The sequence below is a fragment of the Natator depressus genome, chromosome 2 (assembly GCF_965152275.1).
Source record: "Natator depressus isolate rNatDep1 chromosome 2, rNatDep2.hap1, whole genome shotgun sequence".
NCBI classification, from domain to species: Eukaryota; Metazoa; Chordata; order Testudines; family Cheloniidae; genus Natator; species Natator depressus.
The window spans coordinates 61,994,006-62,007,351 of record NC_134235.1 but is presented as its reverse complement, the minus strand read 5'-3'; the positions used below and the strand labels follow the sequence as shown (position 1 = coordinate 62,007,351).

Genomic DNA, 13,346 nt, shown 5'->3' with positions numbered 1-13,346 from the left:
TTGGGGAAGGGCCTTTGATTCTGGAATTCATTGCCCCTGCTGAACTGACACAGCCAGAGTCTGCTGATCTTTAGGGGATAGTGCAAGGGAGGGTTTTGTTTGAAATGAGTGGCTTGTGGGGGAGTGGTGAGCTTTGTAGCAGGTTAGTGGGGAGAATGTTGTCTTTTCTGCTTTTAGTTAAAAAGTAATTAAAATTGCATATAATTAAACATAGCATAGGCACTGTGGGACCTGGTAACTCTGTGCATGTTATACATTAAAGGATGGATCTGTAGTAATGGTGTGGTAATTATCAGGGCTTTTGTCATTTGTGTCTGAGATGTTTCATGTTGTGAATGTGGAACAGCACAAACAAATCTGCTATCCTTCAGTCCAAGGCCCTTCCTTACCCACCCCCACTATCCCACTTAAACCTCCCACTCAAAAAAAAGGTGTCTTCTCTCACCAGGCTATCCTGGTAAATAAAGGAAAGAAAGAAAGCCCACCTAGTCACACTGGAAAAGACCTGTAATTCATTATAGCAATGTCACCAAAATCTAGTGTGGAGGGGGGAGGTAAGTGTTACAAACTGCAGATTTATGCAAGTATTTAATAGTGGCTTGCCAAGAGAGTCTGTACTCTTTTCAGAAGGAATCTTTCTTTGTGTCTTTTGATATTTAAAGAGCTGTAATTACAATGGCAAAGCTTTGAATTCTTTTTTTTCTGTCCTCTTATACACATTAATTTATGGACCAATCCAACATTACAGACAACCTAATGAAAGAATCACACACTCCCTTTATACTTTTTTTTTTTCTTTTTACAGTTTCACTTTTGTGGATGAATGCAAAGTAGTTGATGCTATAAATAAGTTTAATGATGTATCTCGCCCCTCAATTGCTGGTTGTTGATGCTGCAGTCCTGCATAATAGGAGAAGAAAAGAACTGAATTTAAATCTTTATCTGTCTGCCTCTCTTTCTCTCTCACTCATGATCCAAAAGGCTCCTCCAACTACTAAATTCAAATGTTCCTCTTTTGGTTTTTTTCTTGATATTTAAAGCTCTTAACATGATTCCCCCCCATCCCCCTTGCTTTGTTTTGTTTTGTTTTGTTTAGCATTGTGAAAAAGATCAAAATTATATCAGTGAATGCTGGTTGGTTCCATCAAAATATGAATACCCTCTTTAAAATAACGCTGTCTTTTTTTTTAACTGGCCAGAGTTGTTGGAGAGCAGCAGCAGTAGGAAAAGGGTGGAAAAGCTGCTGTGAGATTTGTGCTACTGTCTGTGAAATATCCCCAGGCTGAAATATCAGACAATTTCGGATAAAGTGCACTGTGACGGGGAGTACCAACCCGGCACTGGGCCAATGGGGTGTGACCAATCACTGTGGGCCCAGGAAACCACACCCCCTCATCCCTGCTGGGCATGCTTAGTGTGGAAGGGACAGATAAAAGGAGGCAGTCCAGATCAGTCTGGGTTGCCTGAGGAGGAGGAAGGACATGTGCTGCAGTCTCCTGCAGAGGTGTCTGTGACTCTCCAAGCGGTGGGAACCATGGATCTGGACTACACTGCGGACGACCAGCTGACCTCGGAGACTGACTGGGACGCTGAGCTGCTGCCAGCCGAAGAGATGCCTGAGATGAGCTTTGCGGTAGGAAGTGCCCCAGGGAATGCTTAGAAGCTGATGCTTGAACTCTTAACTTGGAATTTCCAGGCTTCATAGGACCCTGGGTCGGAACCCAGTGGAGTAAGGTGGGCTCGGGTACCCCTACCCCCACCCCCCACAGCATTTGCCACTAGGTGTGGCTATTGGGGGCTATAGCTATAGACTGATTGTTTGCCCTGCCCTGCCCAGGGGCTACAAACTGACTGCTTGTCCTGTCCTGCCCAGAGGATCATAGCCCCCTAACTGCTATTGTTTGTCCTAGCCGGGAGATTTAGGAGATTAGAGACTGAGCATTGGCTCTGCCCCACCTATGGACTGCAGACTATTTGCTGTCTTTACCTGGCCCAGAGTGTCAAAGCCCAGCTGCGATTGCTTGCCCCAGCCAGGAAGCTCAAGAGGCATAGACAGAGAGTTTACTGGGCCCTACCAGAAGCCCTGAGTCCCTCTAATTGAAATTGCCTAATCTATCAGGGAGTCCCGACGGGCATGTATCAACCTCCTCAATGAGCCAAAGGGGGTGGGCCCGCTCAACATGCAGGGCCCCCCATGACACACCCACTGTCAGAAAGTATGGCTTGTCATTAGAGACCGTTGAACTTGCACCATCCTCAAGGTAAATGGGGAAATTGGCCCCCACAGAGAGATCCCAAATAACAATGTCTATGCTACAGTCAGACTGCAGAGCCGGCTAACAATCTGATTGACCCCTCCCTTGGTTTCCCAATTGTAGTGGAGACGAGGCCTTAATGAAACCAACAGATTCCAAAACACAGTTAAAGCTCAGTCAATGCTATAAATTGGAACCATGTTTACAGATCAGTGAGGGAGAGCGAGGTTGCCTGAAAAGACTGTAGCTGTGAAGTGGGCATGGCTGTAACTTCTATATGAGGGGTATAAACAGACGAGGGACCTAGCTGTGCCCTCTACCCTAGAATATATTTTTGACTCCTGGATATTGGTTACAGAAATGAGCCATTTAAAAAAAAATCCACTTGCTTATTATTTGGATGGGTAAGGGATAGAGGTTAGCCATGGCGATATTTCTCAGGCCACCCAGGGCTGTGAATCACCTTGTTGCCACCTTCCTCCAGTGTGAGGGAGTCTTGCTTGTGCCAGCTGGGCATTAGCTTTAACGCACCCAGCCCATCAGACATCCCACACTCTCCTCTGGGCTACACCAGCCTTGCAGGTTGACAACAGCTGCACCTCAGCCCCCAAGTCCCTTCATAGTGTCCCTCTGTGGTATCCAGTCCCTGATCACTGGGTACCCACAGAAATCCCAGATTCTCTGTCCCCAGGTGTATGTCTAGACTGCAAAGAAAAACCCATGGCTCTAAGTCCCAGAGCCTGGGTCAGTTGACTGGGGCTTGGGCTGCGAGGCTAATAATAGCTAATAATAGCAGTGTTGAATGTTCCCACTTAGTCTGCAGTGTGGGCTCTGAAACTCAGTGAAGGAGGTGGTCTCGGAGCCAAAGCTCCAACCTGTGTGTGACCATCTACGCTGCTATTTTTGCCCCTGCGAGCCCAAGTCAATTGACCCAGGTCTGAGACTCAGTGCCACGGATTTTTCTTTGCAGTGTAGACATTCCTAATGGAACAGTGTACCTGAGTTCACCAGTTTTACCTTAGCTCACCACTCCTCTGTCACATACACACCACTTGAATTTGATTATAGTAAAACAAAAGGAAATTTATTTAAGAGAGAATAGAGATTCAAATAGAAACAAGACTGAGTCATGGAAACAAATGGTTATATTCAACACAAAATCAGAAAACTGGGGCCTACACTTATTAATAATTATCTTTCCTATCTAATCAAATAGATTCTCACTCCAAAGAGCCAGTAGCTAGTCTTTCATGACGTACTGCCATTCATTAAGGTACCTCTTCAGTGAATAGATGCAGAGCGTCTTTCTCCATCCTGTGCTATACTGAACCAGTCTTTTGTCTTTATTCACATACACGGCAGTCCCCTCGCTGTCTTATCATTCCTCTTCACTTCCAGGTGATTTCAATGTTTATACTTTGATGGTTTTCCATTGGCTTTTCTGGTTTGGTGCAACGGTGGACAATTGAGCAATGCAGTACATAATTGGCTAACTAAGGCGGGGTGACACCCCCCCTCCCACTTGAATGGCCCTGAATGGTGACTGAGACATGATTCCCTTGTGACTCATAGGTTTCACTCCAAGACCAGAAGTACATTTTCAATGTAGTTATATTAGTCCTTAAATATTACCCATACACACATCTCAGAATGATTGAGTATTGATAAGTTACAAGATTTCAGTAGAGACCTTGCATGCTAACCTTTAGCGATAAATACCATGAAAACGGTGTACTAGGTGTAGTGAGTTTGTCAGGTCTGAGACAGGAGTTGCTTGTAATTAACAGTGAACTGTTTTCTAGTTGGGACCAATGGACCTCTGGGTCACATCTTGTGCACTTTGCCATCCTGGCCTGATGCAGCTGTGTGACAGCCTCTATACTGATGGAGCTGGTGAAGAATCTAAGTACTGAAATGCCAAGATGCTTTGGAACCAGAGATTGGACTCATGGCAGGTATGACTTATCTCTTAATCTTTCTCTATTACAATTAGCTTCATGCAACTGGGGCCTGATCCAAATGGTCTTTCCACTTACTGAAATGGGCTTCAGATCAGGTTCTTTGGGACAAGGTTGGGAGCCTCTCGACAGATTCCTTTTGGCTTTGGATGGACATTAAAAGGTCCTGTGACAATTTTGTTAGAATGGGGCTTTGCTTCAGTATTCTCTTGGTAGCCTTCCTTCTCACTCTTACTGTTACTGTGCAGCCATGATGTGTGCTGGCCACCACTTACCACCCCTGAGGTGACTGCGTTACAGTGATGCTGGATGTATACAATTCCCAGACTGTATCAGATACAGATCAACTGTATTTAAGGTGATCTAAACAGTCCTATATCTGAGGCAATTACTGGGGTATTAATATAGCTCAACTGTCGCTTATTATAGGGACAATCCCTCATTTCAGACCCAAATTTACTTTCATTCAGGTGCTCTCTCATCTTAATTTAGGAAAAGAGGAATAATTGATTCCCAGATCATTTTAAACATCCCTATTCTTTTTCTATAATTTTTGTCTCTGTTGTTGATTGTAACCCATTGTTGGGTATGAAGTCTGGAACACTCTAATGATGCAGGTTGCCAAATTTAAGACGCAGGCCTTTTCTGTTATCTTTGGCTCCAGGCATCTGATCTTGGGCCAAGCTTTTGCTGAAGTTCCATGAGTATCGTTTCATAATGGATTACAGGCAGGTGAGCATGGAATGAGTGACTCTCAGTGATCTATGAACACAATACATTTGTGGCTTGAAATTGCTCACTTTTAATATTATTTCAAGCCTTGAAAGAACAAAAATATTAGTTACGCCTGTGATTTGCCTCCCCTCACCCCCATCCAAAAAAAAAAGGGAGAGAAGAAAAGAGAGAGAAAGCAAGAAGCAAGCTGCCAGGGGGCTTGGTCCAGAGCCCATTGCATTCAGTGAGCTGCATTAAAACAGACACTTCTTAACATATATTAACAAGCACTTAAAAAAGCTAGTCTGAGAACAATTTTTTTCAGTAAAGTTTGCATTGCATTGTACAATATTTTTTCAATGAACTCCAGAAATTACTCTCTCGTTTAGATTTCTTGGCAACACACATTGACTGTGAAAATACGGATAGTACATTGTTGTGCTCTTGACAATGGGGAAAAAGTGACTCAGCCAGAACAGCCCTGCAAAATCCTTAAACATGAGTAGAGTTAAAATGAGAAAATAAATAAATAAATAACCTCCCTGAAAAACATGTTGCTCGGGTCCTGATCCAAAGCCTACTGAAATCTATTCAAGTCCATAGGCGTCAGTGGCATGGGATCAAGCCCCAAACTTTACATGGCTTAGATCATGAAAGCACTTCTTGAGTTCCATTGAATTTGATGAGAGTTAAGCACATGCATAAGCACTTTCTTGAGTTGGGACCTCAATGTAGAAAGACTCTTCCTTTTATTGCAAAAGTAATGTGTATTCAAATCAATCCTGTGAGAGCTTTCGTTTTCTTCATAGAATTTCTTCATATATTTTATTCTCCCAATTTCCAATTGATTACTACATTTGTGACGCTCAGTTATCCTTAGAATACAAAAACTCTTTGCATTTAATGAAAATATTTAAACAACCCTTTTTGGTGAAGAAGCAAATTATGGTTAATCTGTCTGAGGTTTTGCATACAAATTATAAACTAGGGAACAAGTTTTATTTGATCTCCATAGCTCTTATGTTAGACTGTATAAAATGTATGAAAAATGTTCCATGTAGTGTTCACTATACTTCTATTGCATTCAGGGAACAATAGGAGAGCCCTCTTGTAGGTGATTAAACACCTGCAAATTTTCATAGATCTTAATAGGAAAGTGTGTAGGTTAGCACATAATGTGTCCTTTAAATTGCATAAGTAGAACATTTGAAATACCGTTAAAGCTGCACTTGTTGATACTTTTGAGCACTTTCCCCATCAATGCCATTACATATTAGGAAAAAAATAATTGTCTTAGGACAATTAACGAAGGTAAATTTTTGGTAGACTAGTTGAAATTTTTCTGTCAAAATGTGGTTTTGATAGAAAATACTTTTTGGACAAAACAAATATTTTAATGAAAAAAAATAGTTTTCATTAAAAAGAAAATTGAGATTCTCATTACCCACATTTTTAGGTTTTAAATTTTGCAATGAAAACCTGAATATCTAAAAAAAAAAAATTTGTGCAAATGAAGAAAAAATTGTTGAAACTCTTCATGGGGATTTGTCCTGTTGAGATTTGGAGCCTAATTAATTTGGGCTGAACTATTAAAAGGAACCTAAAAGAATCTGGTTGTTAAAATTGTACCATAGTTGTTAGACTGAATTCACCATGGATATAAATGACTTCAAGAACTGGCCTCTAGTGAAAAAGGTCTTATTGGAAGAAATATTAAGGCTGTATGTGGAAGAAGGCGGGGAATAGGAACATGGAAATTTGTCCAACTAATCTAGAATCCTCTCGTCAACTGTGCTCAGCATTAGATGCTTCAGAGCAAGATGTAAACCCCTTATAATGGATAGTATGCCAATAAAGTATGTTTCCTCCTAACTTCAGGGAGTTAGTGCTTGGCATATGTCCTGAATCACAAGGGTTAAGAGCCCTATTAAATCTTCGTCCTAATTAGGATAATTCCATCTCCTGTTTCCCCCTTATCAATAACCAGTTATAATGGTTCCTTGGTGTCCTTTGAAAGAGGAGGTGCTGTATTTTCAGATAAGGTTTGGGGATGTGTTACGTTTTAGTGGGAGGGCCTAAGACTTGGTCTTCATTTACTTTTTGGTCAGTGCGAAGGTGACAAACCTAGATGTAGGCCACTAGTTCAAATTTGGCCCCTAATTTGTCTAGGTCAGGTATGAAGGAAGGGTGTTAGCATCCGTTGGTTGTTTGATGTGGAATGAGCTGCCATTCTCAGTCAAGTTACTAGTGGATAGAGGGGATTCAGATAAAATAAGTACTGTGTGATGGGGTGTACAAACCCCATCCTAGGCAACAAGGGGTTAGGGAATTACTTTGGGTCCAGCCAACTCTGCCCTGCCACACCTGCAGCAAACGCTGCATCTAATGGAAGACAGGAAACAGCTCATTTGATGGCAGACCTGGAAGAAAGCAGATCTGCAATCTGCGGCTCCAGAAGCACAGAGCAGAGGGAAGGCCAAAATCTTTAGGATAACTGCCCCAAAGGGCCCTCCCTGAGGGCAGGGAGGGACCCACCCCAGAAAGGGACCCACCCCAGAAACAGTCAGAGAGAGAAGCATTTCCCCTCCCCTGCATATGGACCCTGGACACTGGTAATCTCTTTTTACTTTCTTGGTGTGGACTACCCCAGCAGGGGAAAGCCTTGGACTGAGCTGGCCTGGGGGGTGGGGCAGGGGGATAAAAAGTGGCCCAGGGAGGGTAGCCATAAGCACCCTTGGTTGCCAGATCACTGGGTTGGAGCCTGGTGGAGTGGCAGCGCCTGGTCTCCCCAACCAACACTGTCCTGCTGATCACAGGTTGTAGCCCTGACCACTAGGCCACACTTCATGACTGACCTCTGAGCGAGGACGGTTACATACTTCCAAAACCCTCAGACTGAACCCAAACCAGAGACCAAAGCTCTGAGGTTCATGAATGCTTAGAATAACATTTTTTCCTATTATTTTTGTGCCGTCCTGCGTTTCCTTTGGGGAAGTTTGTGTCATCCGGATGTGGTTTTGGATCCAAACTTTGTGACTTAGGCTCATCTCTGTTACTAACACCACTGGCCCCTAATTTGTATAGTTGCTGGCAGTCTCTGCAGGAAGCCAAAGTTTTAGTAGGCATGGAGAATGAAGTGCTCTCTCACCTCTAGAAGCGAGCACTCCAGCTCAGGGTGGGCAGACACTCACACTGCTGCTGTCTGGGTTGTACTTGTACTGTGCGTATGCAGAAAACTTCACAAATCCAGACCCTTGATCTGCCCAAGCAGTAAAATTCCTTTAAAAAACACAAGAATCAAAGCTGAAGGCACTGGTTGCAAACACATAAACCCGGAATTAGTAAAGGGATTTGATGGAAACAAAACAAAAATCCCAACTAAATAGGTGACAGAAGCGGGGAAGAGAGATGATATTTAATGATGCCACTCTAGTGCTGTTTTTCCTTTCCCTCTCTTGCTTTAAGCCGCTAGAGTCTGAACAGTGCTTGACAGGGCAGGATTGACTCACAGAACTGATGTCAGATGTTGGCTTCAACAGACTCTGGAATCCAATAGCCACTTCTGCATTTAAAACTGCTAGTTCTGCGTTGTATGCATATGACGCTCTAACCCTTCTATTCTCCTGTGGAACTGCCTCTCTTCTCCCTGCAAACACGCAGTGCTGGAGAGATTAATGAGAATGCCCCTCTTTTGTTGTTGCGATACCTATTTTTGTACATTGGTAGCTGTTTTTACGACTGTGTCACTATCTAAGTACCCAGAAAGCATTAAATAAATTGGGCAATGCTTCTGTGACCATGGAATTATGACAAGCCCTGACTCTGGAATTCAGCTGCCGACAGGGGATTCTGTGGGTGTGAGGCTGCAGATGGCTATGCGTTATTACAGCTGCAGAACAGAAGAACATTTGCTGCAGGATTCTCTTGCCCTTGCTTTAGAAATTGACCTTGGAATCCTGCAGAATCCCAGGTCCTACTTCAGAATACAAGTAGCAAAAGCATGATTATGCTGGAAATGTTTGTTTATGCTATACAGTAACAGAGTAGATTATGGTCTGATTTACTTAAATGGACTGCTCTCGATTGATTTGAGCACACTCTGTATTTCTTAGTTGTCTAAAGACTATATGCTGTTCTGTGGTTTCTTTTTCAGTAATGACACATCACATGATCTCCTTTTCCTGTACTTATCTCCCTTCTCAGTCTCCTCAACTTCATGACCCTTTTTTAAATAACAAAAAAAAAATAGAGGATGTGAACAAGAGAGAGAGAGAGAGAGGGTATGATTATCTGCTGAAATCATCCCTCATACCCAGCGTTTCCCTGCGAGTAGTCATTACTGTGAAAACAGTGGTTGTAGACAGTGAGCATGGTTTAAAACTGCACAAAAATATGTAAACTGAGAGTGAAAAAGAGGAACTTTTCATGTTTGCAAACCAGGAAACTGTGGGTTTTTTTTTCTTTTTCTTTTCATATGTTGGTGGTCAATGGAGGAATCTCCTTAAATTTATAAATTCCTTTTTCATTACTTTTTTATTTTATCTTTTTGTCCCATTTGGTACATTATGCAAGCTCCTGGTCAGGGATGGATTAAAGGTGGCTCTAACAGGTCTCTGCTGAGCTGGGTTTTGCATTCTGATGCCCCTTCCTCCTTTTCTAGCCTGAATTGCAGCAGAACATGCACCATCCTTCCTTCTCCCCATACTCTTTCCTCAATTTCAGAATAGGTTTGGGATCCCACACATCCCTGTCTATCTGGATGTTCCAGTGTTGCTAGCTCTTGTGATTTCATTGCGATTCTCATGATCTTCAGTGTATTTCTTAAATCCCTAACTCCTGGAATCAGGTGAATAGAAGAGAATCTCAGCTTTTTTTTTAAAACAACAACAACAATATTTCTAGCCATCTGTGGTCATAGAGAAAAACTTGAAAATATGACCTGAGTACCACCTGTATGATTAAAAAAACAAAGTCAATAAAAATAATCTAACATCTATTTAGTTTGGCATAAAATCAGTAGATTTTTTTAAATCTCATTTTGAAGTGCCTGTCTCATGATTTGTGAGTATTTGGGGTTGTTCTGTCCCTGTACCTATCTGATCATTTGCTGCTATGATCATTTGACATGGAGGGTTTCAAGAATTATAACTCTCACTGGCTGCCATATCTGATGGTATAGTTATAGACCTCATAAAGCTTTACCTAGAAAAGCAGCTCACTCTCCTATCACTATTTCTAGTCAGAGTGTTTATACTGCAGACAAATCAGCAAATTCATCCGATCCATCACAAGGAAACTCTCTTTTGGACTGAGGTCCCTTTTCCTTTCCTGTGGCACACTAAAAGGTCACCTAAAGTTGAATAATGCAGATGGATGCTTGATTAATTAAATGAAAAATTGCCCTCCTCATGATTTTGTAAGAAAGTAGGGTCAGTTTCCTCTTCTGATGGCATAGGAAGAATAGATGCCAGAATTTGTCATCTTTAAAAAAAAAACAAAAAACTTGTCAATTGTGAATGAAAGATGAATACACAAAACAAAGCAGCACAGGTAACCCTGGCAAGGCATTTTAATAAAAGTTTTCAAGAATTATTGAATCAATACCTCTTTATTATTTATGATGAATTCCAACATACACAAATGAGAACATTCTATAAATGTAAGAAAAGAGAAGTTTCAGACTATGTAGATGTTTCCATCTAATACAGGAATTTCATTTTGATGTTTTTTGTTTTTTTTTTAACATTTTAGATTGAAAGAACAAAAATAATGTCGGTCCCTGGGGCAGGATGGTGTCGGTGTATCATCTGTAACAGACTGTATCTGAACTGAACACAAAATGCCGGCTACTTCTAGCAAATCACAGATGCCTACTATGACACTGCACCAATGTTCTTCACAGTGATATTATTATGATATGATTATGGCATAATTATGAAGCATTTTATGCAAGACAAGTCGTGAAAGGTGTCCTTGAAAAGGGTATGATTTGCTGAACATGATTATCCTATTTGTATCCATGTATCAATTTTGTATCTGAAGTTATAAATATAAAATGATTATGTATTTGTACTTCACATGTAGTTTCCCCTGGGTAACACCCACTAGACAAGATGCTTTCAGTCTAGATAGTGGATGGGGAAGTGCCTATTCAGTGTAATGGGCCATTAGAAAAAACAATAGGCCTTAGGAGAAGCTTATCCACCACCTGGTGAGCCTTCCTGAGAATGCTACAGACAGCCTGTGAGTGATGTCCTTGTAGAGTCATAGCAGCCATGTGACCAGGCCACATGACTTTGGACTCCATGTTGGGATGTCAGTATTTTTCCACAAACCAGTCTGGGAACCAAGTTTTGAAATAAATGGTTCCCACCATATGCAAAAGCTATATAAGGCAGGGAGTGAAATCATTTAGGGTTCTTCACTCCCCACATTGACTCCTGGAAACACCTGAGGAACAAAGACGGAACTGGGGGAAGTGCTGGACCCAGGCTAAATGGATTTCTAGCCTGTATATGAATGACCTGGGGATTTCAAGCTGTAAAGTAAGTGCAGCCTGCCCCTTAAGAATCTGCAGCCTGTTTGTATCATCTCTCAGGGTGAGAATCTGCTAATTCATATCCAATCTATTTAGTGTATTAAGCTTGCGTTTTTTGTTTATGTGCTAGGTAATCTGCTTTGATCTGATTGATATCACTTATAATAATTTAAAATCTATCTTTTGTAGTTAATAAACTTGTTTTTATTTTAATCTAAACCAGTGAGCTGGAGTGCTTGGGGAAAAATCTCTGCTTGGTTACCACAAGTGTACATTGTTCTCTTCACATTGAGGGAGAGGCAGATCGGGTATTAAACCCATATACTGGCCAGATTTGACCAGGGATGGATGGTACTGCTCTGGGGTCCTAGATTGGGAAGCTGGTGGTTAGAGAGCCTGCATGTAACTGCAGCTGGGTATGTTCCTACCTGTGTGAATGCTGGTGAAAGTGCAGGCTGGAGGGCTTTGCAGCTTGTCACAGCAGCACAGTGTGAGAGGGAGCTCAGGCTGGTGGGTCAGAGGGCTCAGTGGTACCCCAGTTCCAGGTGGCAACCTGGGGCAAACCTGTCACATCTACAAATTTAAAAGTGAAGTACACAAAAACAAGCCCGAAGTCACCTAGCAACCTACCCCACGCAACCATGCACTAAACCTTTACAATGATTGTTACAAAGGCCACCCCAGACGTGGGGGAATCTGGGAGCAGCCTCCTGACTCTGCGACTTCCCACTCCCAGCACAGGCAGCGCAACTGGCTTGTCATTGTGCTGTCATAGCACCATCCTCTCAACCATTTGCACCCACATGCCACTCCCCCACCACCACCCTTGAGAAGATTCAGAGAATGGGCAAGTTAAGTTGATGCTGTCACATTAGCATTAATGTATGCTACTTCCCATCTCTGCATCTTAAGTTGTTTATAACCCTGTTTTCACACTCTGCGCTGACACAATTTCCATGTGATTTTGTTTCTTTTGCAACAGCAGAATAGAACAAAAGGGGCCCACCATCCCTCTCTTTGAACTGCTATACAACTTGGACTCATCTGGAAAACTTATGCTCCTTGTCCAAAGGATGAAGGCTTTAGTGCTAAGAGATTCTCAGAAGCAGGCCCTCACTTCTAATCTGCAATTTACTATCACCAGAAATTTGCATAAACCCATCCACATTCAGATGATACTGTGTGTGATGTTGTTGACATAAACGGTGACCGTATACATCATTGTTGCAACCAAGGTCCTGTAGCAGCACCAAATATTGTACAAAGGTTGTTGTGTGAGGTGTCTATGAAAAGGTTATAATTTGCTGGTTATGATTATGCTATCTGTGTGTGTGTATCATTTTGTGGTTGAAGTTATGAATATTGGCTATGTACTTGTATGTGTTTGTGTTTGTTTCTAAGTAGCATTAGTGAAGCATTTCGTCAGCTTCTTGAGAAAGGAATTTGCAGATCAAGTGCCCAGTCAAGAAACACTTAGCTGACAATGGATCTCGGAAGACTCCAATCCACATATGAGAAGTCTTCCTAGGACATTCAAAGTAGCATGTGAACAATGGTGTTGGCCTGTAAAGAATGGAGTCATGCATGGACATGTGGCTTGCCCATATGACTACAAACTCCATCTTGTTGCTGTGATTTTGCACAGAAGAACAAAGGGGTTTCTGCCCACCAGAGAGAATATAAAAGGCCCTGGAAACCGCTCCATTTTGTCTTCAATCCTGCTTCTTACTTCTGGAGGAACCTTGCTACAAACTGAAGCGCTGAACAAAGGACTGACTGACCCATCCAAGCTGTGGATGTGCTCCAGAGACTTGATTTAAACCTGCAGTTTATTCCATCACTGCTACAAACCTGAACCAAGAACTTTGCCATTACTCTATG

The 13,346-nt window shown here is 42.1% G+C and overlaps 1 long non-coding RNA gene across 1 annotated transcript; it reads left to right on the top strand.

The window, feature by feature from the left end:
- The first annotated feature begins 825 nt into the window (after positions 1 to 825).
- Positions 826 to 13,318, top strand: LOC141981397 (uncharacterized). Its single transcript, XR_012637763.1, has 4 exons — positions 826 to 1,633; positions 4,058 to 4,210; positions 10,679 to 10,909; positions 12,451 to 13,318. It is a non-coding gene; the product is annotated as an uncharacterized LOC141981397 (long non-coding RNA).
- Positions 13,319 to 13,346: the final 28 nt, after the last annotated feature.